The sequence below is a fragment of the Canis aureus genome, chromosome 4 (genome assembly GCF_053574225.1).
Source record: "Canis aureus isolate CA01 chromosome 4, VMU_Caureus_v.1.0, whole genome shotgun sequence".
Classification (NCBI taxonomy): Eukaryota; Metazoa; Chordata; class Mammalia; order Carnivora; family Canidae; genus Canis; species Canis aureus.
In genome coordinates, this window is record NC_135614.1 from 48,191,811 (window position 1) to 48,213,782 (window position 21,972).

The 21,972-nt window shown below is 32.1% G+C and overlaps 1 protein-coding gene across 6 annotated transcripts in view; it reads right to left on the reverse strand.

The window, feature by feature from the left end:
• The window catches only part of LOC144312683 (uncharacterized), a 2,041,845-nt gene that overhangs the window by 1,370,529 nt on the left and 649,344 nt on the right, over positions 1-21,972 (reverse strand). For 5 of the 6 annotated variants that reach the window (XR_013378226.1, XR_013378224.1, XR_013378221.1 and 2 more), the window contains one exon: positions 8,320-8,363. The gene's annotated coding sequence lies outside the window, so the exon portion shown is untranslated. Of the gene's footprint in view, positions 1-6,184; positions 6,444-8,319; positions 8,364-21,972 lie in introns of those variants that run through there. The other variant, XM_077895607.1, reaches the window with a different exon arrangement.

Genomic DNA, 21,972 nt, shown 5'->3' on the forward strand with positions numbered 1-21,972 from the left:
TGTCAGGCTCTCCACATGGAGCCTGCTTCTCGTTCTGCCTGTCTCTCTGTGCCCCTCCCCCTCATTTCTCATGAATAAATAAATAAAATCTTTAAAAAAATAAAGTTTAAGGAATACTGTTAAAGGATGTTAAGTAGGAGTAACATCAACTAATTTAGATTTTATAACATTGTAGCTCTAAGGACTACAGCTATGGCAAAGAGTTAAGTAGAAGAGTGTATTCAGAGAAGTCAATTGAATGTTCAGTTCATTGAAATATAACATTATGATAGACTAGGGGATAATTAGTACAAATGATTGGCTTGAAGTATATTAAGGAAGTTAATTTCAGGACTGGTGATTGATTGACTAGCCAGTGAAATAGGCTGAATGAGGCATTACAGATGCTACAGATGTTTCTCCCTCAACTATTGAGAGGACAATATTGTCAAAATTCACACGGAATTCTGCAGAAGGAGCAGATCTAGGAAGGAATCTGAGTTTACTTGTGGCCCAGACTGGGTATATACAATATGTCATGTTAAGAAAAATAATGCGTAATACTTACAGAGGATTTTGCTGTTTAAAAAGTATTTTCCCACATATTATCTTAGCTTCTTCTACCATCTTCCCACTTAAGGGTAAGATTCAAGGGTAAAGTCAGGGTAAGAATTTTCTTGCAAAGAGAAGAGCAAGTACAAAGCTGTAAAGGGGCAAGAGTAGAAGCAAGCAGATCAGTCAAAGGGCTATTTCCAGAGGAAATAGAGTATTCATTTAGACTAGGATGAGAGCCATGGAGATGGATCAAAACAGACAGCTTTATTCTCCAAATAGAACTCACAGGAAACACTAATGAAGATGGCACCCATGAAGACATGTTGAGTCAGATGCACAATCTTAAAAGCATGAGATAGATCTGGCAATGTAACAAATAGGCCATGTTTAGAAGTCATGGTGAGACACCTACTAAAAGAGTTTGTCTAAAATAAAAACAAAACAAAAATAAAAACAGAAATAAGCACTGAGTTACTCAAAAATTTTGAGGGAAAGTAGAAATGAAACTAGAAAAGGACTATTTTCTTGTTCATTTATATAATAACATTCTTTTTAGTTAATGAATAGAATTTATAATCAAACATTTAATCATTTTCAAAACTTGTAGTAAGTAACAGAGTATTATTAAGATAAATTTAAAAGCTTTCTCTAAAATATGTGGTTTTGTTTTATTTTTGTTTCTATATTATATAAATATTTAAAACATTAAATATTCATTTAATATTTATATCAAATTTATTTACATAATATAGTTAGCTTTATTTAGTCACTTATTTTTAAGAAAAATTTTATATCTGATAAAAATGCAGGAAGTCCACAAGAATAAAAATGGGAAAAGTAATAAACATTGCATGTGAAAGGCGGAACTTCCACAGAAAATCTGTTAAAATGACAAGCTATGAAACACTGTCAAGGAGCAGGAAAGAAAGCTATTGCCCAGATGTGAATAGGCAAAAATAGAGTGTTTGTAGCAGTAAAAGACCCTAGCATGTACCGAAATTCCCATCACCCGATACTGTCAGCCAAACCATTACAGGAATATTAGAAATATTATAAAAGGAAAAAAATTACCTACATGTAACTATAAATGAACAAACAAAAACCCAGAATACCAAATGCCCAGAGATGTTGTATCGAAGGATAAACTATTACTATAGTTTGAAGAAAAATATTTTTATCTACAGTGTATAACATCCCAAATCTAATAGCAGAAATAGAAAAAAGACTTAATGTGGTTTATACAATTAAAATAACAATAGCAATAGTAATAATATATGACAAAATTATTTGGCCTGATTCAAAGACTTCCTTTGTTTTATAAAAACATTTATTATTACAGGAATGAAATTACTATCCCTTTTTAAAAAACTTCTCACATGGGCTCAGTGCTAACCTTACATTTATAAATGATATAAGAATTTTGGAAATTAGACAAAGTACTTCACACATTAGAGAAAAAAAAATAACAAATAAATGTTGATTTTGCCATAGGACACAAATGTCCAACATTAGTCTTTTCCTTAAGGAAATGCACAAACTGAAAGAATCATTGAAGTTTTTTTAACAAAACAAAAATAACTATCTTTGCAAAGAGATCCTCCTTCTGTACATGTGTGGAATAAAACCGTGAGTACCTGAGAATTTTTTATGGACTACCACTAAAAAGAGAATCTATAGAACATTCATTGAAGGTTCTTCCTAGGATGAAAAATTATAAACATGAAGACAAATTAAAAGCCTGAAATCGTGATCTTGTTTTTCAAAGATTTCATATATTAATAAGATCCAAAGTAGAAAAACCTCCTACTTTGCTGATGATAGAACAGCAGCAGAAGGTATCAGGATGATTGTACACTTCTACTTTCCTACTTCACTAACTAAAATCTTATGAAGTTTTGCTAACTAATTTTTAATGGTAAATTCTAGAATTTCAGTACTTGCATAATATTAGTGATATCTTTTTATAAACGAATCTAAACATCTCCTTTAATGCTTGGAAGAAATAGAAAACTTTCTATCGGGCAGCCCCGGTGGCTCAGAGGTTTAGCGCCGGCTTCAGCCCAGGATGTGGTTGGTCCTGGAGACCCAGATAGAGTCCCACGTCGGGCTCCCTGCATGGAGCCTGCTTCTCGCTCTGCCTGTGTCTCTGCCTCTCTCTCTCTCTCTCTCTCTCTCTGTGTGTGTCTCTCATGAATAAATAAAATCTTTAGAAAAAAAAAAGCTTTCTATCTACATTTTTTAAAAAATATAAATGTGAAATCTTTCAGCATACCATGACTTAAATAAGTGTTCTATAATATAACCTGGAAAAATAACCTATTGTAATACATGATTTTATATCAATATGTTTTAAGGTCCAAATATCAATTTAATAAATACACATTAGAAATATAACTTGTTTATAATTTGGATGCTATTAGGAATTTCTAGGATTATAGTACTGTGTTTACATTTATTTACTTTAAAAATAAATAGATGTCTAGAGAAAAAGTAGTAATAACTTAAAAAGATAAGACAGAAGAAGAAAATACTATAATGCTTATTTAAATAGTTCAGAAGAACTGCAGAAAGCCATTTTCAAGAACACAAATGTTTTACTACTCTATGAAGACATAATTTCTCAACCACATGGAAGATAACAAGGAAGAAATGTTCAATGTACATTGGGGAAAAAAGAGAAAGTTAGATTACATTTTTGGAGGAACTTCTATCTTAAAAGTCTACTACAAGTTACAGGGATACATACAAAATCTCTTTGGAAAGATAAGAAATTTATAGACAATTATCTCAAAATGGAAATTAATGCTGTATCTGGACAAATTCTTTTCTTTCACTGTTTCTACTTTTCATTACTACTACTATTACTTCTACTGCTGTTACTACTTTAACTTCCCTTTCAAATCCAGATACCATTATATATGAATCATGAGAATTTGGTAATCTCTGCTTCAGTAGTTATAACTTTCCCTTGTTTTGACTAGTACCTTTTAGTTGTTCACTGTTGTCAAACTAAAACATACACAGAGAAGACAATGTTTCCTATGTTGGAGAAGAGAGGTTTTCAAAGATTCTTTTTATACAAAAAGAAAACTCCCATTATACTGACAAAAATAAATAATAATAACATGAGATATACTAAATGATTTGCTTGGGATCAGCCAGTAAAATCATGGTCTAATATCTATTTGTAAAAGAGTGATTATCAGTTTCATCACTGTGGCACAACTAATTTAAAGAGATCCTTTCATAGTAAATTGTTAATCTAATAAATGCATTTTAAGAGGAATTTAAATAATAATGCTTGGAATACTCATAGCCCACTTGATAAGATATTTCTGTAGTGAGTTAAAGCATTTTTTGTTTGTTTTTGTTGTTGTTGTTGTTGTTGTTTGAGTGTCCTTCTCTTTATATAACCATTGTTAAACATTCTAGAAGAAGTAAATCTCAGATGGTTCTCTGGAAGTGCTACATTTAAATGAGCCATAAAAATTGCATTTTGTTCAAATAAACTTTGTAAACACAGTACCACTCTTAAAAAATAAGAATTCTGAATTTCAATGAACTATGAAAGGGTATGATAAAGTCAGGTATGACAAATAAGCATAAATTAAAAGAGTAAATCTTTGGAGAAAAGGTCTTTCATTTTTTGTTCCCAGATCATTTTTTTGGAGAAGCATACATGTGAATGATATGACTACGGTGTTCAGTACTCAAGTTATCTTTTCAATTGGAATCATTTTCAATTTTAAGAGTAAATGCATTGATTCCAAAGTCAAATATATTTTAAGCAAACAATTTAAAAGCAAAAGCATTTTAGTCTTTTCATGACTAAAATAATATTATTGATTTTGATTGCATGCAAAATCTCTCAAATCTATCTATTAGCCATAGGTAACATCTGGAAAAATATCCCAGGTAAAAGAAATGTGTGTGAAGTAACAAAATCTGATTTATATGTCAGGTCAGCAGATGATGAGAAAGAAATCCAATGGGGATTAATTCACTTATATGCTTCAAAGCTTATAGCGTGTATTATCTCTCATGCTCTAATATTTTTAAGAATATATAATGAAGGTAAATGCTTTGGGAGTGAAATGAATTTGTTTTCACTGTCTTGACAAATTGATCACAAATTAAGGTTTCTAAGATTTAAGGTGAGAATTTTTCTTAAGTGATCAATTGTTTTTAAAACAGCTCCTCAATTTTAGGTTCATATTCTAAAAGAAAAAAAGTCATGAAAGGGAAGTATAAGTGTTTATCCTTACAGTAAAAGGAAATTTGAAGAATAAGCTACATATTTAGAGCCCTGATATAAGTCAATAAATGCATTTTTGGGCAGGACCCAGACTTGCCAAAAATTAAATACATGTGTCAACTTTTATTTTGAAATACAAATTTGTTAGTGATTCTTTAAAAAAGGGCACTATAAATAATCTTTATCCTAGCTTATTAATTTTTATATATATTTGATCATCAAAATATGTCATTGTCTTGAATAAGCTAAAAGAAAAATAAAACTTGGTAAATGAACACTCCTAAAAATATTTTAAGGGACATCTGGGTGGCTCAGTGGTTGAGCATCTGCCTTTGGCTCAGGGTGTGATCCCGGGATCCTGGGATCAAGTTCAACATCAGGCTTCCCACAGGGAACTTGCTTCTCCCTCTTCCTGTGTCTCTGCCTCTTTCTCTGTGTCTCTCATGAATAAATAAATAAAATCTATTTTAAAAATAAATAGAAATAAGTAAATATTATAAGGTTGAAAAACATAATTTGAAATCCTTGTTTAAGTAAGTGCTTAAAAAAGATCATCAACCATCAAAATGAGTTTCCATATTTCAGAAGAAAAAATAATAATCAAATAAGCAAACACTGTCATAATGTTGTCCTTATTTCTTCCCCATTTGGATCATTTTCCACACATCAATATTCAATTTATTAGTGATTAATTACTGAATTCTTAATTTTTTTCTTTTAATTTTTCAATTGCAACAAAGAAATAAATAAATTGTAAAAATGCATCATTAAAAAAAAATGTGCCAATCTAACAGATTCTTTCAAGACCTGCTTTTTACAAATATTAATACATCTTTGTTCTCTTCAAAAAGAAAAACAAATGATAATGCAAAGCACGTAAGAAAATAAGAACATAAAGAATAAGGTAAAGTCCAGCAATAAAGTGAGATGTACTTGGAAGTGTGTACTCCACTGGAGAAAACTACTTATAAAATAACTTATGAATCATGATGATAATTAGTAACAATTTTGTCTTAGCTGATACATTGAAAATATCTTATTTTCATGTAATCTACTTAAATAGGATATTTTATTTGCAAAACTGCACACAACCACAACTTGGAGTAAAGTTCAAGAAAGATTTTTTCCCCCTAGTGGAGGCAGCTGCATTTTATTTAGCCATTTGTGTTGTTTTGTTATTTTTTTAACTTAAATTTTAGGTGTTAACAAACAGTGCAATGTTGGTTTCTGGAGTAAATTCAGTGATTCATCACTTAGGGCCATATAAAATAATTTTATAATATTTATCTGTAATTTTCAAAATATTTTAAATGCATATTCCTTTAAATTCTGATTTCTAATATTTCATATTAATTTATTTAATAAAACTAGTAACATCAAAATATCTGTGTGGGAATACTTACTTTGGAATGATGTCACCTAGGTTAATTCATTTCATTTCTTTGAAGAAAATGTATCTCATTTAGATATATATTTTATTGAGTCAGGCATTTGTCTGAATAAAAATATAACAGCAGAAGCAGAATTTGTTGCGTGAAAATAGCCCAGACAGTGTGATTAGGACATTAAGAAGAATGATAGGCAGAAGATGGACCATCACTGCTATCAGCTCATCTTCTAAGGATGACTTGGCATATTTCTCAAGTCTGTATCCCTATGGAGTGAATTAGAAGGCATCAAACACTATGCCTTTTATACATTGTGCAGCTATCTCAGAAACAAAGTACACACAAAAGTAGACTGCTTATCTTTAAAAGACAGCTTTTAGTAATGTTTTGGCAATTTTTAGATATTTGCTTTAAATTTAAATTTAAATTTAATAGTTAAATAAAGACATAACTCCTGTATAGTGAGGGGCTCATGAGAGCTTTCATTGCAGTAGCACATCCTTGGAGAATTTACAGAATCTTCTTCAGTCAATTGCAGTTCTGATGTTCCACATGGTTACAACATTTTTATTTCATTAACACCTAATTTACAAGCACAAACCATTCTAAATGTATCAGAGCAGATGTAGGAAATAATTATAATTTAGATTGAAATCTTCATCTCCTAGTCACATATTTTTAATCCATCCATCTTAAGAGAAAAAAATGTAATAACTTGTTGAAGAGAATTATAAAGAAATAAAAAAGTTTTTCAATTTAAATAAAGAGGTGCTACAATTTTTATAATTCATTTCTACCAGTTTACCTATTATTGCACAGATGTGTAATAACTGCTATACTCAGCTCTATGGTTTATAATAGGACATTGATAAGACAATCTGCACCTATTTAAATATGCTGTTTCATGGAGCTTCCCATCATAGCCCTTAGATATTTAGTTTAATGCTTTGGGAGTTCTTCAAATTTTATTTTCAGTTTTCTAAAGGGAGATGATTTCACTTGATTGACTTGGCATTTAATTTACTCCATATAAAAACAAATACAAAAGGAAATATTTTACCATTATGCAAATACTAAAGCAACTTAGTGTGTAATATCATTTATCAGGACTATCTTAATAAGTTTAAAAAAGTCTAATGGTCAAAAAATTAACAGCCCCACACCCTATACAGTTTAATTGCTTGAATAAACAGAATAACCAATTGCTCTGGACTGGAATGGAAACAATCCACCTGATTTGGATGTGCTCATTCAATATTAACTTTCAGTTTTATGCAGTCACTATGTCCCTTTATTTGTTCTCCATAGCCCTTACCTATCCGAATCTGAATGAGAGAGGCACATGCTCTGTCATAAAACATAATAAATATGTCTGCCTGAAACCATCTTCCTCTTCAATTTCAACTCATCTATCCATATTTTGAATTATGGCTGCTTATATTTACTTCACTTCCTATTCACCTTCCTCACTTATTACATGTCCCAAATGAGTAATGTTTAAGTCTGTTCAAACCCTTTTTTGCGTGTTATTCTTCCCATTATTTTCTTCACAGGCTTTACTAAGAATATCTTTATGAAACATCTAACAGTAAGCAAGTACATCATAAAATTTTCACTTTTTTAAAAAATATTTTTATTTATTTTTATATGTGAGAGACATAGAGAGAGAGGCAGAGACACAGGCAGAGGGAGAAGCAGGCTCCACACAGGGAGCCCGACGTGGGACTCAATCCCGGTCTCCAGGATCAGGCCCTGGGCTGAAGGCAGGTACCAAACCGCTGAACCAACCGGGCTGCCCCTAATTTTCACTTTTTATATTAAAAATCAATTTTTTGCATTAGCATGTACTCATTAAGTATCAGAAGGTATAGCAGATGAAAGAAATGAATTTTCTGTTAATAAAAAATCTCAGTAATTTATGATTTAAAATGACTCCAAAGAAAGCTTTGGAGAGGGGATGTAACTAATTGTCTTTGAAAAACTTGTCTCAAGGTGAGTGCATTTTTTCTCTATAATTTACATTTTGATAAGGTCAACTTCCTCAGAAACACTTCATAGTGCTGTGTATAGACAACATTGAACAAATGGAAATACAAAAAATGAAGAAAAAAAAAGAAATACAAAAAATGAAAGTGTCCCTACCTTAAGGAAAATTACTGCAGGTCTTACTTTTAGACTTCATATATCTGCAACATAGGAAGAAAGACATTCAAAAGTTATTTATACTATGTAAAAGAAGAGTATTTTTCAAGGAAACAAAATTGAGACATGGTACTCTCCCTTTCAGTAGACATCTATTTCTAATTAAAAAAAAAACATAAAAGATATCATCACAGCTATTTAATTTGATTGAGAATAAAATAAAAATAATAAATTGATGTAAGTAATTAGGGTTCTCATGGAATAGAAATATCTAGACACACAACATAAACTAACTTGAGCCTCTAAGATGACTTTCAGATATATGGTATAGGATAATCCACAGTACAAAGTAATTTTTTCTTACCATCATGATTAATTTGACTTTCTGTATATATTTCTAAATTTTGTTTGTGTAATAAAATAGAAAAAGGTGATTTTATTTTTTAAATATTTATTTAAAAACATATTACCTTTTAAGAAATATTTGAAACCTAGCTCCCTGGATCAAAGTTGGTATACAGAGCTGGTACCGGGAAGAAAAAAAAAAAAAAAAAAAAAGAAAAGAAAAAGGAGTGAAGAAGAGATGGCAAAAAAAGAAAAGCACTTAAAGGACTTAAATTTTACAAAGAATGGTACTAGGCATCATAAATTTAACATTTACATAATTCCCAGAGTAACTTTCTAATCTATGGTATAAGGATTCAGGTGACTTTCACCAGTAACTATGAGTGTTGGTTCTGTGATTAATACAGCAGATTAATTATAGTCAATGTCCTCTTCTATGTAGTTCAAGCACTCTACAATTTATACTACATCAAATAAATGCAACTCTATTGCACAATTCATAGTATGACATACTTCTAAAAAAAAGTCCATGAGTCAAAAAAGTAAATACAAATAACAATAGAAAATATTTTACATTGAAGGAAAAATAAAACTGTAATATACCAAATTTATGGGATGCAGCCAAAGCATTCCTTAGAGGAACAGTCACAGCAGAAAAGATTATATCAAAAAACAGAAATTTCAAGTTAATTATCTGTGCTTCCACCTTATGAAATTAGAAAAGAAAAGAAAACTAATACTAAAGCAAATAGATGAAAGGAAACAATAAAGAAAAGTGCAGAAGTCAGTAAAACCAGAAAAGCTGCACAGGAAGTCAATGAAAACAAAAGTTATTTCTTTCTTTTCTGTATTTTAAGGATATTTTTAAAGTAGTTTTAAGTTTACAACAAGAATGACTGGAAGGTAAAGTGATTTCCAACATAATCCTTACCCAAAAACATGCATAGCCTCCTCATAATCAATAACACTCATTAAGATGGCACTTTTTTTTGATAAGTATGAAATATACTGACACATAATAATTACTGATAGTTTACTTTAGAGTTCACTCCTGGTAAATCCCATGAATTTGGACAAATGTATAACGCCATATATCCATTATTATAACATCATACAGAGCATTTTCACTGCCCTAAAAATCTCCTGTGCTCCACCAATTCATCTCTTCTTCCCAACGTCAACAACCATTGATCTTTTTAGTGTCTCTATGGATTTGCCTTACCAGAAAGTCATATGATTGGGATCATACAGTATATTTAGCCTTTTCAGATTGTCTTCTTTCACTGTGTACTAGGCACTGAGGGGTCCTCATCTCTTCATGGCCTGATAGCGTTCTAATGTACCAGTTTATTTATCCATTCACCCACTGAAGAATATGTTGGTTGCTTCCAAGAAATTGAAAATATACTTAAAGCTGGTATAAACATTTGTGTGTAGGTTTTTGTGTAAACATTAGTTTTCAACTCCTTTGGGTAAATATCAAGGAATGCAACTGCTAGATTGCATGGCAAGAGTATTTCAAGTTTTGTTGGGAAACTGACAAACTGTCTTCCAAAGTGATTTTACCATTTTGCATTACCCCTAGTAATGTATGAGAAGTCTCATTGCTCCATATCACCCCTGGCATTTGGTATTGTCAACATTCTGGATTTTGGTCATTCTAGTAAAAATGCAGTGATTTCTAACTGTTTTTTTTTTGAATTTGTGTTTCCTTGATGACATGTAATGTGAAGCATATTCGTATATGCTAAATTTCAATCTGAGTATCTTCTTTAGTGAGCTGTTTGTAAGGTCTTTGGTCCATTTTTTAATCAGGTTGTTTGCTCTCTCTCATATTGTTGAATTTTAAGAGTTTTTATATGTTTTGGAAAACAATTTTTTATCAGATGTATCTTTTGGAAATATTTTCTCTCAATCCTGTCTTCTGACTGATACTGTTTTTCATAGAGAAGTTTTTAAATTTAACGAAGTCCAACCTAACAATCATTTATTTATAGATCATGTTTTTGGTACGGTATCTAAAAAGGCATCACCAGCACCTCAGTGACACAGTCAGTAAAGTGGCCAACTCTTAGTTAAGCTCAGGTCATGATCTCAGGGTCATGAGATGGAGCCCTGCATTGGGCTGTATGCTTAGCATGGAGTCTGCTTAAGACTCTCTCCCTCTGCCCTTCCCTCATGCACTGCCCCCCCTCAAATAAATAAATAAATCTTTATAAAAAAATAAATACCTAGGCATCACCACAAGCAATGTAATCTAGATTTTCTCCTATGTTATCTTTGAGGAGTTTTACAGTGTTGTGTTTTATATTTAGGTCTCTGATCCATTTTAAATTAATTTGTGTAAAGTCTGTGTCTAGATTTGTTTTCCTTACTATGGATATACAGTTGTTTCAGCACCATTTGTTGGAAAACTATCTTTGCTCCATTCTTTATCTTTAGTCCTTTGTAAAACATCAGTTGACTACATTATGTAGATCTACTACTGCTGGATTCTCTATTCTCTTCCACTGAATAAGTTGTCTATTCTTTTGCCAATATCACAGTATCCTGATTCATGTGGCATTATAGTAAGTCTTAAGGTAGGATACTGTCAGTCCTCCAACTTCATTGTTCTCTTTCAATATTTTCTTGACTATTGTAGGTCTTGTGCCTCTCCATATAAACTTTAAAATTAATACCCATAGAATAATTTGTTTAGGATCTTGATTGGGATTCACTGAATTTGTAGATCAAGAAAAACTTGATCCACATCTTGATAATATTGAGTCTTCCTATTCATAAACATGAAATATCTACCTATTTATTTACTTTTCTTTGATTTCAAAAATATATTTCTTTAAAAAGATCAATTGAATTGATATGCCTTTCATCAAACTGACCAGAACTACACTCCCACATAAATGATTGTTTTTGTTTTTTTTTTAATTTTTATTTATTTATGATAGTCACAGAGAGAGAGAGAGAGAGGCAGAGACACAGGCAGAGGGAGAAGCAGGCTCCATGCACCGGGAGCCGGATGTGGGATTCGATCCCGGATCTCCAGGATCACGCCCTGGGCCAAAGGCAGGCGCCAAACCGCTGCACCACCCAGGGATCCCAAATGATTGGTTTTTTAACAAAAGTGCCAGGCCACAGCAATGGAGAAAAGAGCCTTTAAAAAAACTGGAAATATGACAAAAAGTACATCAACCCTCTTTGTCTCATATCAAGTGCAAATACAACCTCAAAATGAATCACAAACCATAATATTAAATTCAAAATCATAAAATTTCTAGAAGACAAGACATGAAATAATTTTTGTGACCGTGAGTTAGGCAAAGATTTCTTTGACAGTACCCTAAAAATACTATCTATAAATGAAGAAATATAACTTGGACTTAATCAAAATTATGAACCTGTGCTCTTTGAAAGAGGTTATATAGAGACTAAAAAGACAAATGTATTTCAGGAGACAATATTTGCAAGCACATATATGAGAAAGGTCTTGTATCTAAAATATATCAAGAACTATCAAAACTCAACAATCAAAAAAAAAAAAACCCACGAAGAACCAAATTTAAAAAATCAACAAAAAATTTGAACAGACACTTCATTATAGAACATATTTGGATGGCAAATAAGCACATAAAGTGAAGTTCAACATTATGAGTCATATGGGAAATGTCAATTAAAACTGTAATGAGAAATCACTACATATTGGAATGGCTAAAACTGAGATAAAAATGAAACACATACACATGTGAATGTGCACATGTTTACTGACTTTTCCATACTGAGGTTAAGGAGGAGCCAGAACTCTAATACACTGCTCATGAAAATGAAAATGGTACAGGCACTTTGGAAAAGTTTGGTGTTCTCTTATAAAATATTTTTCATGTATACCATTTATTCCTCAGTTCTACCATTAAGAATTTACCCAAGCTAATGTTTATAGCCCTTGTACTAATAAATAACCCTAGCATTTTTCAATATGAGAATGGATCTATATAATGTAATACTAGCCAGCAATAACAAGGAATGTTATTGATATATGAAATAACATGGATGAATTTCAAATGCATTATGCCAAATGAAAGCAGCAAGACTCAAAAGACTGCACACTGTAATATTCAATATATATGACATTCTAGGGGAAAAAAGGGGGGGCAAAGTTATAGGGTCAGAAAACTAATCAGTGGTTTCTAGGGGCTGGGGCTGAAAGAATGGTTTCATTACAAAGGGGTACAAGAGAATGTTTGGACTGATGGGACTGTTTTATCTGATTTTGGTTTATCTGATTGCACAATTGTATGGCTTCATGAAAATCAGAAACTATATGATAAATGTGGTGATTTTAACTAACATAAATTTATAACAATAAAATAATAAACCAAAAGTGTGTTATTATAGAATAGTTATAAATGAATGAAAATTACTATTAAAACATACCATTTACAATATACCAAAAAGATGAAATGTTAGGGATAAGTTAACAAAATATGTCCAAAACCTAGCCAATGAAAACTAGAAACCACTTCTGAGAGAAATTAAGGAAGGTTTTTACCTAATAGAAAAGAAAACATAAATCCTCAAATATTGGAACAAGAAAGTTCCTAAAAACTTTATTCCTAGCATTTTAAAACTAGAAAAATAACACAATAATACATGAAAGGTATAGAACAGAGAACCCTGGAAGAGACCTACACATATATAGATCCTTAGTTTATGCCAAAATAACACAGCAGAGCAGTGGATAATAAAAATATTTTCAAGTAATAGTGAGGAATAACTGGATATCACAAAGGAAGAGGGAAAAAATTATCATCTACTATATACAACATTCCACTCTAGATTAATTAAATACTGAAATACAAATAATAACATTAGAAGAAGCAGAAGAAGCAGAAGAAGCAGAAGAAGAAGAAGAAGAAGAATGGTAATAATGAGTTTTTCTAGATGATAATTTAGAAAAATATTTTCATGATCTTAAGGTAATGAAACTTCTTAATCAGGACCCAAAAAAGCACTAATCCAACAAAAAGTGATAAAATTGACTATATTAAAATAAAGAATTTCCACTTATCAAAAGGTGTCATTAAAAATGTGAAAAATAGGGCAGCCCAGGTGGCTCAGTGGTTTAGCGCTGTCTTCAGCCCAGGGTGTGATCCTGGAGCCCCGGGGTCAAGTCCCAAGTCAGGCTTCCTGCATGGAGCCTGCTTCTCCCTCTGCCTGTGTCTCTGCCTCTGTGTGTGTTTGTCTCTCATGAATCAATAAAATCTTTTTTAAAAATGTTTTAAAAATATGAAAAATAAGCTACACTGTGGGAAAAGATGTTTGCAACTCATGTTACCCTCAACAGGCTCATAATCCAGAATATACAAATAAACCCTACATATCATAAGAAAATGAAGCCATCCCCATCTACAAAATGCCAAGATAATTAACAAAAGACAATATCAAATGGCCAATAAACATTAAAAAGATATTAAGCAAAGACATGCAAAGTAAAAAAAATAAATAAATAAAACCACTATTATTACTAAAACCTAAGGCCATTTTTCTTAACCTAATTCCCCAGAAAGACCAAAATTTAAAGTCAATGATGTCAAGAATCTGAAGAAAACTTCATATACTGGTAGAGAAAGTATAAACTGGTATAACCTACTTTGGAAAACAGGTGGGTATCAATTACTAAGTTCAGAGATAGATGAATCATTGGATTCAGCAATTCTACTCCTACTGAACAGATAATATATCCAAAAAAATGGACAAAAATGTGTGAAAGCCCAAATCTGTAAACAACTCAACTGTCTATTAATAAAACAAGTTAAGACAAATTTATTATAAGAAAAAAAATGGATAAATGATACTCCATCATGACTTTAAACTTAGCATGTTTAAAAATAAACTCAGCCTCTTTTTCTTCCAAATCAATTTCCACATTGGGCTGTCAAATTCTGCCCATTACACCATTACTTGCTTCCAATTCTAACTTGAGATATATGTTCTTTGTATTGTTGAAGCAGGAAAATTACATATTTTAGCATCTGAGGAATCATAGTTTGAAACTCAGTCTTTCATTTTATAATCTGTGTCTCTGCAAGTGAATTAGCTGACTCCTACCACTAGTTGCTGCATCTGGTAAATGCAAACAAATACTACAATCTCTTAGAATTGGATGAAATATATTTTTATATTCCCCAAATGAATGAGACTATATAATGTTTGTCCTTCTCCGATTGACTTATATATAAAAAATAGTGAAAGGGAATAAAGGGGAAAGGAGAAAAAATAAGTGGGAAATATCAGAAAGGGAGACAGAACGTGAAAGACTCCTAACTCTGGGAAACAAACTAGCAGTGGTGGAAGGGGAGGTGGGCGGGGGAGTGGGGGTGACTGGGTGGCGGACACTGAGGTGGGCACTTGACAGGATTAGCACTGGGTGTTATTCTGTATGTTGACAAATTGAACACCAATAAAAAATAAATTTATTAAAAAAAAAGGAAAAAGAAAAAAAAAGAAAAAGAATTGGATGAAATAACAAATATAAAAAATATAGCGCACAGTTGATATTTTTAAAACTTTGACTCCTCTTTTCTCAGAATATGAACATCCCTATATACAAAGTCTTTTTCTAACATCAATTGTCTCTTTATATTATGTTTGAAAAATAGAAAAAAAGCTGACACCTCAGAAGGTATTACGGCACCATCAACCAGGCTGGATATTGAAGATCAGACCAGGCATTCTGTGACCATGAGAAAAACAAATAAAAAAACTCCATAATGCATAGCCATGTCTGAGAAAAACTAAAAGTGTTCAAATAACAAAAATGGCCTAATATCTCCTTACCCATGCTTACATTAGAGATTACTATTTCTTTACCAATTACATCATTAGAATTGTTTCACATTTCCTGCTTGTAAAATAAGAATTACTAGGATACTCAGTCAGAATTATCTCCATCTCCTTGAAACCTTCTCCAAATCACCTAATACATGCATAAATCCTAACATAAAATCCTTCTCATACCCTCTTAACAGATGTCCCAAGCCCACTGTATGCAATCTTCTTCCTCTTTGTAACAATTCAATAAAACCAACTTTGACTCAGTTGTACCCTTGGTTGTCTTTGATTTGGGAGCATTGACATCTCTCATTTGTGGCCCCTCATTTGGAATCTGTCACCCCTTTCTGTGTGAGATCTCTTTTTCTTCATGTATAAACTATTTTGGCAACCTAATTGGGATTTCACCTTTCTCTTTCCTACCTCCAGCCCATTCTAAAGACTACTGAATATTAGTCCAAAAATCATCTTCCTAAAAAAATACTATTTATCAGACATCTAATTTTACATGTCCATTTTCATATTTAGTGAGTGAAAGGCTGTCAGTAGCTGTTCTCTCAAGAGACAAGATACATCTTTTGTGCTGGTGAACCAATTGTAAGCTGTGATATACCTGGGTGTTCAGAGATAAAGTGCCAAATGCATACCTGTAAATGGAAAAGCAATTTTCTCTTATGCTTCATATAATAGTGTGTCAAAATTCTCTAATTCCTTTGTTTTGTCTTAAATAAAGAAAGGTTAGGTTGTGAGTAAAAATTCTGTTTTGATAGCTTGAATCTCTAGAATAACCCCCAAAGGAATTAGCAGGAAGCAGATCTAGTCAAAGCAATGTTTAGAAAATAGAAGTTTATACCTTGTCATTATATTTCACATTTTCAACTAGACCTGCAATGAGAACACTACCTTCCTTTTTTTATTCAATAGATACTTTTCATTTGTGCTTTTTAAAAAGTATTTTTAAAATTGTATTTTACATAACATGACACATAAATTGCACAGTGTGGAAAGAATTGTCTGCCTCCCTGAATGAAACCATTTTAATCTCAAGAGTTTTATTATCTGTTAAAATCTATTTAAATATAGGCATTCAATTTTACATTACTTGACATTTATGGAGAAGCTATTTTACAGCAGCAGGTTTCTGAATAGACAAGATCACAACAAACATTCATGATTATATGGCATTCTAGATTAAAAAATATGAAGAAAGAATGGTCTGAATATCCTGGGCAGTTCACATATATAAATATAAGTAATAAAACTGGATGAGAGGTCTGCTAATATATGTGTTTGACAACTATAATTATGACATTCATAATAGTCTACCTACATATTTTTGCTGTATTACAATATTAATTAAAGCTATATTGTTTTGAATACTAGCTAAACTACTTAATAGTAAAACTGGAGAAAAGAGGCATTTGTAATGTGGAATAATCAGTTACTTGAAGACTATTTTTTTTTAAAGAAAATAACTTTGCTAATTGAACTGGCTAGAAAGACAAAGAATTATGCATTGTGATCTATCTATGGGCTAAAACATTATCTCAGCTTTTACTTCTGATACGAAAATAAAAATCATGGGCACAGTTTTAGATATAGAAAGATGTAACATTTATTTATTTATTTATTTTTTGGCAACCCTTGCTCAAATTGCTAGCTTGAGTTAGGGTTGAAAAAAAGTGGGAGCAGGATGGGATCCCTGGGTGGCGCAGCGGTTTGGCGCCTGCCTTTGGCCCAGGGCACGATCCTGGAGACCCGGGATCGAATCCCATGTCGGGCTCCCGGTGCATGGAGCCTGCTTCTCCCTCTGCCTGTGTCTCTGCCTCTCTCTCTCTCTCTCTGTGACTATCATAAATAAATAAAAATTAAAACAAAAACAACAACAAAAAAAAAAAACCTGGGAGAATGAGCTCTACAACTAGGGTTTTCTACAACCGGCCTGAATCTGAAGTATAACAATTGAAACTGGACTTTTCATGAACAAAAAAAGAAGCAAATTGTCACAAGTTTTTAAATTATACAAAAGAATCTGCATGAAACTTCTATCCATCAAATGGCTACTGAAAAATGAGATAATTACCTAAAATAATTTGCATGTTAAGAGCTAATACAATATTACAAAGTAAAGTCCAGTTGTGAAAGCAATGCATAATTTCCTGATTAATGTCTCATGCACAATATTCCTCCATGCTCAGTCAGAGCCTAAATAACAATATGGTCAATCAATCAAATATAAAAAAAGATAACTAAGAAATGAGTTCAGCTCTAATAAATCATGACTTGAACTCAGTGGATTTTAGAAATATGACAACAAGTCACAATACACTGCATTTTTACAGCAATACATTCAGATTTTAATTGGAATGATTATAGATATTTTGTGATTCAAGATTAGTATGTGAAGGCAAAAAAAATTTTAGTTTATAAAATGTCATTTATTAAGCTATTGAAGAAAACTTCACATTAAAATACCAAGTCTGTACCTCACAGCTCTGCCAAAAGTTATGATAAGAGCGATATTTAGTCAGGAAGACTGAGAATGTCAGTGGAGTAATATGGCCAAATTTCCTACACAGATTATGAAACATTTCCCTTCTTGGTGCAAAGTGGAAACATTTCTTCTAAAGTAGAATTAATCTCCTCTGTCAGCTGAAGGCAGGTGTGGCGATAAACAAAGGAGAAGCAGGTGAGGCAAAGCTGCTCTAATAGATTCAAAGACTGAAAGTGAGCTCTGATCAGTCACTTAACAAATTCAAATAGACTTTCTTTCACTTTTCTATTATTCTCTCTGGTGTAAATGGAGACACTCTTTAAAATATTAAGGCTATTTATGGAACTTATTTAAAGGCAGAATTTTTCTCTCCATGTTTGGTAGGAAGGGGAAAGGAGAACACAGGGAAGTTCTGAAAGCCAGGGTGCTTATTGTTGTTGGGAATAGGAAAATGACGAAAGGCAGTCCAAGAAAATGTGCTCGTGATTATCATGACCTAGCCAGAAAATGGACTCTCCTTTTGCTTCTTGTTAAGAAAGCATTAATATTTGGCAAGTGAAGAAAGCAAGTTTGGAGGTCAGTCAGGCTATTCTGTCTGGGGTCCAGAAGTTTCTATGACTTTCAATAGGTTACTGAACCTCTTTTTAAAAAGCACTTATTTAATCTCATATATCCATTTTTTAATTTCTAATATGGAGAGAATAACAGTACTCATCTCATATATTTGTTGTGAGAATTAAACAGATTAATACACATATAATTCTTATAACAGTGCTTAAAATGTAAAAAGACCTCAAAGTGTTAATAAATTAAACATTGGTAGCTATTAACTATATGCATTCATTCGAACTCAATTAAAATTAGATAAAATCTAAAATGTCACACGAATCATACTTCAAGTGCTCAAGGGGCACATGTGGCTTTTGTCTCTTGTATTGGACAATCAGATTAGAATATTTATATCATCTCAGAATATTCTACCTGGGAGTGATAATAGATATGTCCTTAAAGAACAGAAACAGATGACCATCCATACTTACTGTTAACCAGTAAGTGGGATGCAGAAACGAGATAGAGTATACAGTTTGTAGAAGATGATTGATTTGTACCTTCCAAAACTTTATAATGTTTCAGGTTGTTTTAGGTGTGCATTCTTTACATTGAGAGATGTAGTATTTTAATAAAAAAAATAAATTGTAAAATAACAACTATGAACACTTTAACTTTACATCAGATTGACTCTAGTTAAGAAGGAAAGAATTATTCACACTGCCAATTCAACAGCAATGTACAATGCAGAATTTGCTTGAGATAACAACTTCATTTTCAAAAAAATCCTATAAATATGCCTTTGAGTGATATCCCAAAGTAATAAAACTTTCCAGGGCTTTGGCAGTCTAAATGTTTGCAACTGCGGTGATGAAGACTTTTCAAACTTTGTCAGGTCTCATAAGTCACCTATAACTGCCATAGAGTTCTCAGCAACTGTATAAGAACATGTTTATTTTATATTAAATAGTATCAATAATGAGAAGCAATTATATCACCAATATCCCAAGTGACAAGGACTTCCCTAATTTAAAAACTCTGTGGCCATGTTTTCATAATCTTCATCTCTTTCATCCTGGATTTCTTGGGAATATTTGATTCTAATGACTATTCTTTAATTTTAGAAATACAAGCCTCCTCAGGTGTCATTATACAACTTTCTCTCTCTGATTTTCTCCTTCCTCCTATACTTCTTTCTCGGGAGTACTTCTGGCCTTCTAGTCTACCACTCTTCAGTATTTCATCCTGTGTTTTATCACCAACTTTTTTCTTATGTCACTTTAAATGCTCCTTTGAGTGATCTATGCTATTCTCAGTTTCAAGTATCACCCATATACTGCTGTCACATTCTGTATCTTCAGTGAGAATTTTTCATTTAAATTCTAAACTTCTATTTCATTTTATTTTTATTTTCTGCATGCCTCATAGACCCAAAGTCAGATTTTTATAATATTTAATCTTTCTTGGGAGCTCCATTTATAAGGCAAATACATGTGCACACACGATCTTTTCTTTCTTTGCTTTACTTCTCACCAACAAAGACCTGATAATCTTGTAGATTTATCTTATACCCTTTTTATCAAGTCACTAAATCATGTTCATTCTGCTTCATATTATATATAATATATACTCACATCGCTCTCCAGATGCCTACTTCCTTTGCTTGTATTTAGTCCCAGAGATTCTTGTCTGAGCTATCACAATAATTTAGTAACCTGTCTTACCTATTACCAGTTTAACCCCCAAAAGCTACCAATATAATTTTCCTTAATCACACACTTCTTTTGTATAACATGAAATTCTTTAGTGACTCTCATCACTTACAGAGACTTTCAAAAACACTTCAGCATGCATACAAGGTCCATTTTCATGAATCCTGTTTACTTTCTTAGTTCAATTTCTGTCCCTATCTTGTTGTGTCCCCGAAGCCTGGCATTATTAAAGTATACCTATTCCCCAAATGTGCTATATTCTCTTATGTTTCCAAAATCCATCATACTATTCTTTGCTCCATTTGGATTCTTGCCAATCTTTCTTCCTTGAGCAATTCAAAATATTTAAGACTCAGCAGCAATATGTTACTCTTCGGTGCATTTTTCTCATACTTCCTTCACCCTCCTCTTCTATGAAGAATTCGGGTTCTGAATCTCACGGCACTCATTTTAATGTATTATGAAGGAAAAATATTCTTTAGATCTGTTTGAGATCTCTAAATGTTTCATTCTTAACATAGTATCTATAATGGGTAGATGTTAATATGTCATGCATAGTAGGCCTTCAATTACATTTAGTTAAATTATTAATTAAAGTATGATTATAAACATGCTATAAATAAAAAATGGTGAGAATTATAAAAATTAATGACAATAAAAGGACAATATTGAGAAATACAATTAGTATAAGTTTCATTACTTCCTCCTCTGTGAAATACTTTCACTAATATACTAATCTCGTGGATTTTCTCTTATCTTATTGGCCTTTCTCTCTCAGTCCACTTTGTGAATTCCTCCTTATATTTGGCCCCTTGAATATTAGAATAGCCCAAGACTAAAATTTCACCTTTAAATCTCTTCTCTTTATTTGAACACCTCTAGGAATCTCATGAAATCCCATTACTTTCAATATCATTGCTGCACCAAAGATTCTTAATCTGAATACCTATGTTACACTCCAGACTTTATATTCAACTCCATGTTACCCAAAGCTATTCAGTGTTATCCTGTCAAAGTTCACAAGTTAAAAACAGAGGCCCTTATCTTCCCCACCAAAATGTGCTCTACAACCTAGAAAATTACAATTCTATCTTTCCAATTATTTAAGGCCTCAAACCTTCAAGTAATTCTTAATTCTTTTAAGGAAGTCTTATTAAATACATCCTCAAAAAATATGCAGAATTGACCCTGCCCCATGACCTCCACTGCTATAATCTTGTCCAAACCATCATTCTCTCTCACCTTAATTAGTGTAGAAGCATGTGAAGTGGTCTCCTGTTTTTTCTCTTCATTGACCCCCTGCCCTCTTCAATCTAGTCCCAATATAGCAGTCAAAATAATTCTGATAAAATATAAGTCAGATCTTCTTGCTCTTCTGCTCTTAACCCCCTAATAACTTTTTAAGTCACCTAGAGTAAAACCCTATACACTTACATTGGCCTATAAAATCCTTAAAGAAACTTGTTACATATTTGACCCTCCCTTCTATTTTTCTTCATCCATTTATTTCTAGCTTTCTGGTCTTTTTGGACTTCTTTAAATGGACCAGGTATGCACCTAGCTCCAGGTATCTGTATTTTCTGTTCCTTCCATCTGAGAAACTCATCTCTCAGATACTAACATGATTCACTCTACCTCTCTTACCTCCCTTCCTGTCCACCACACTTTTCAAAATTGAAATCACCACATTTCTGAGATTTATTTATTTATTTATTTATTTATTTA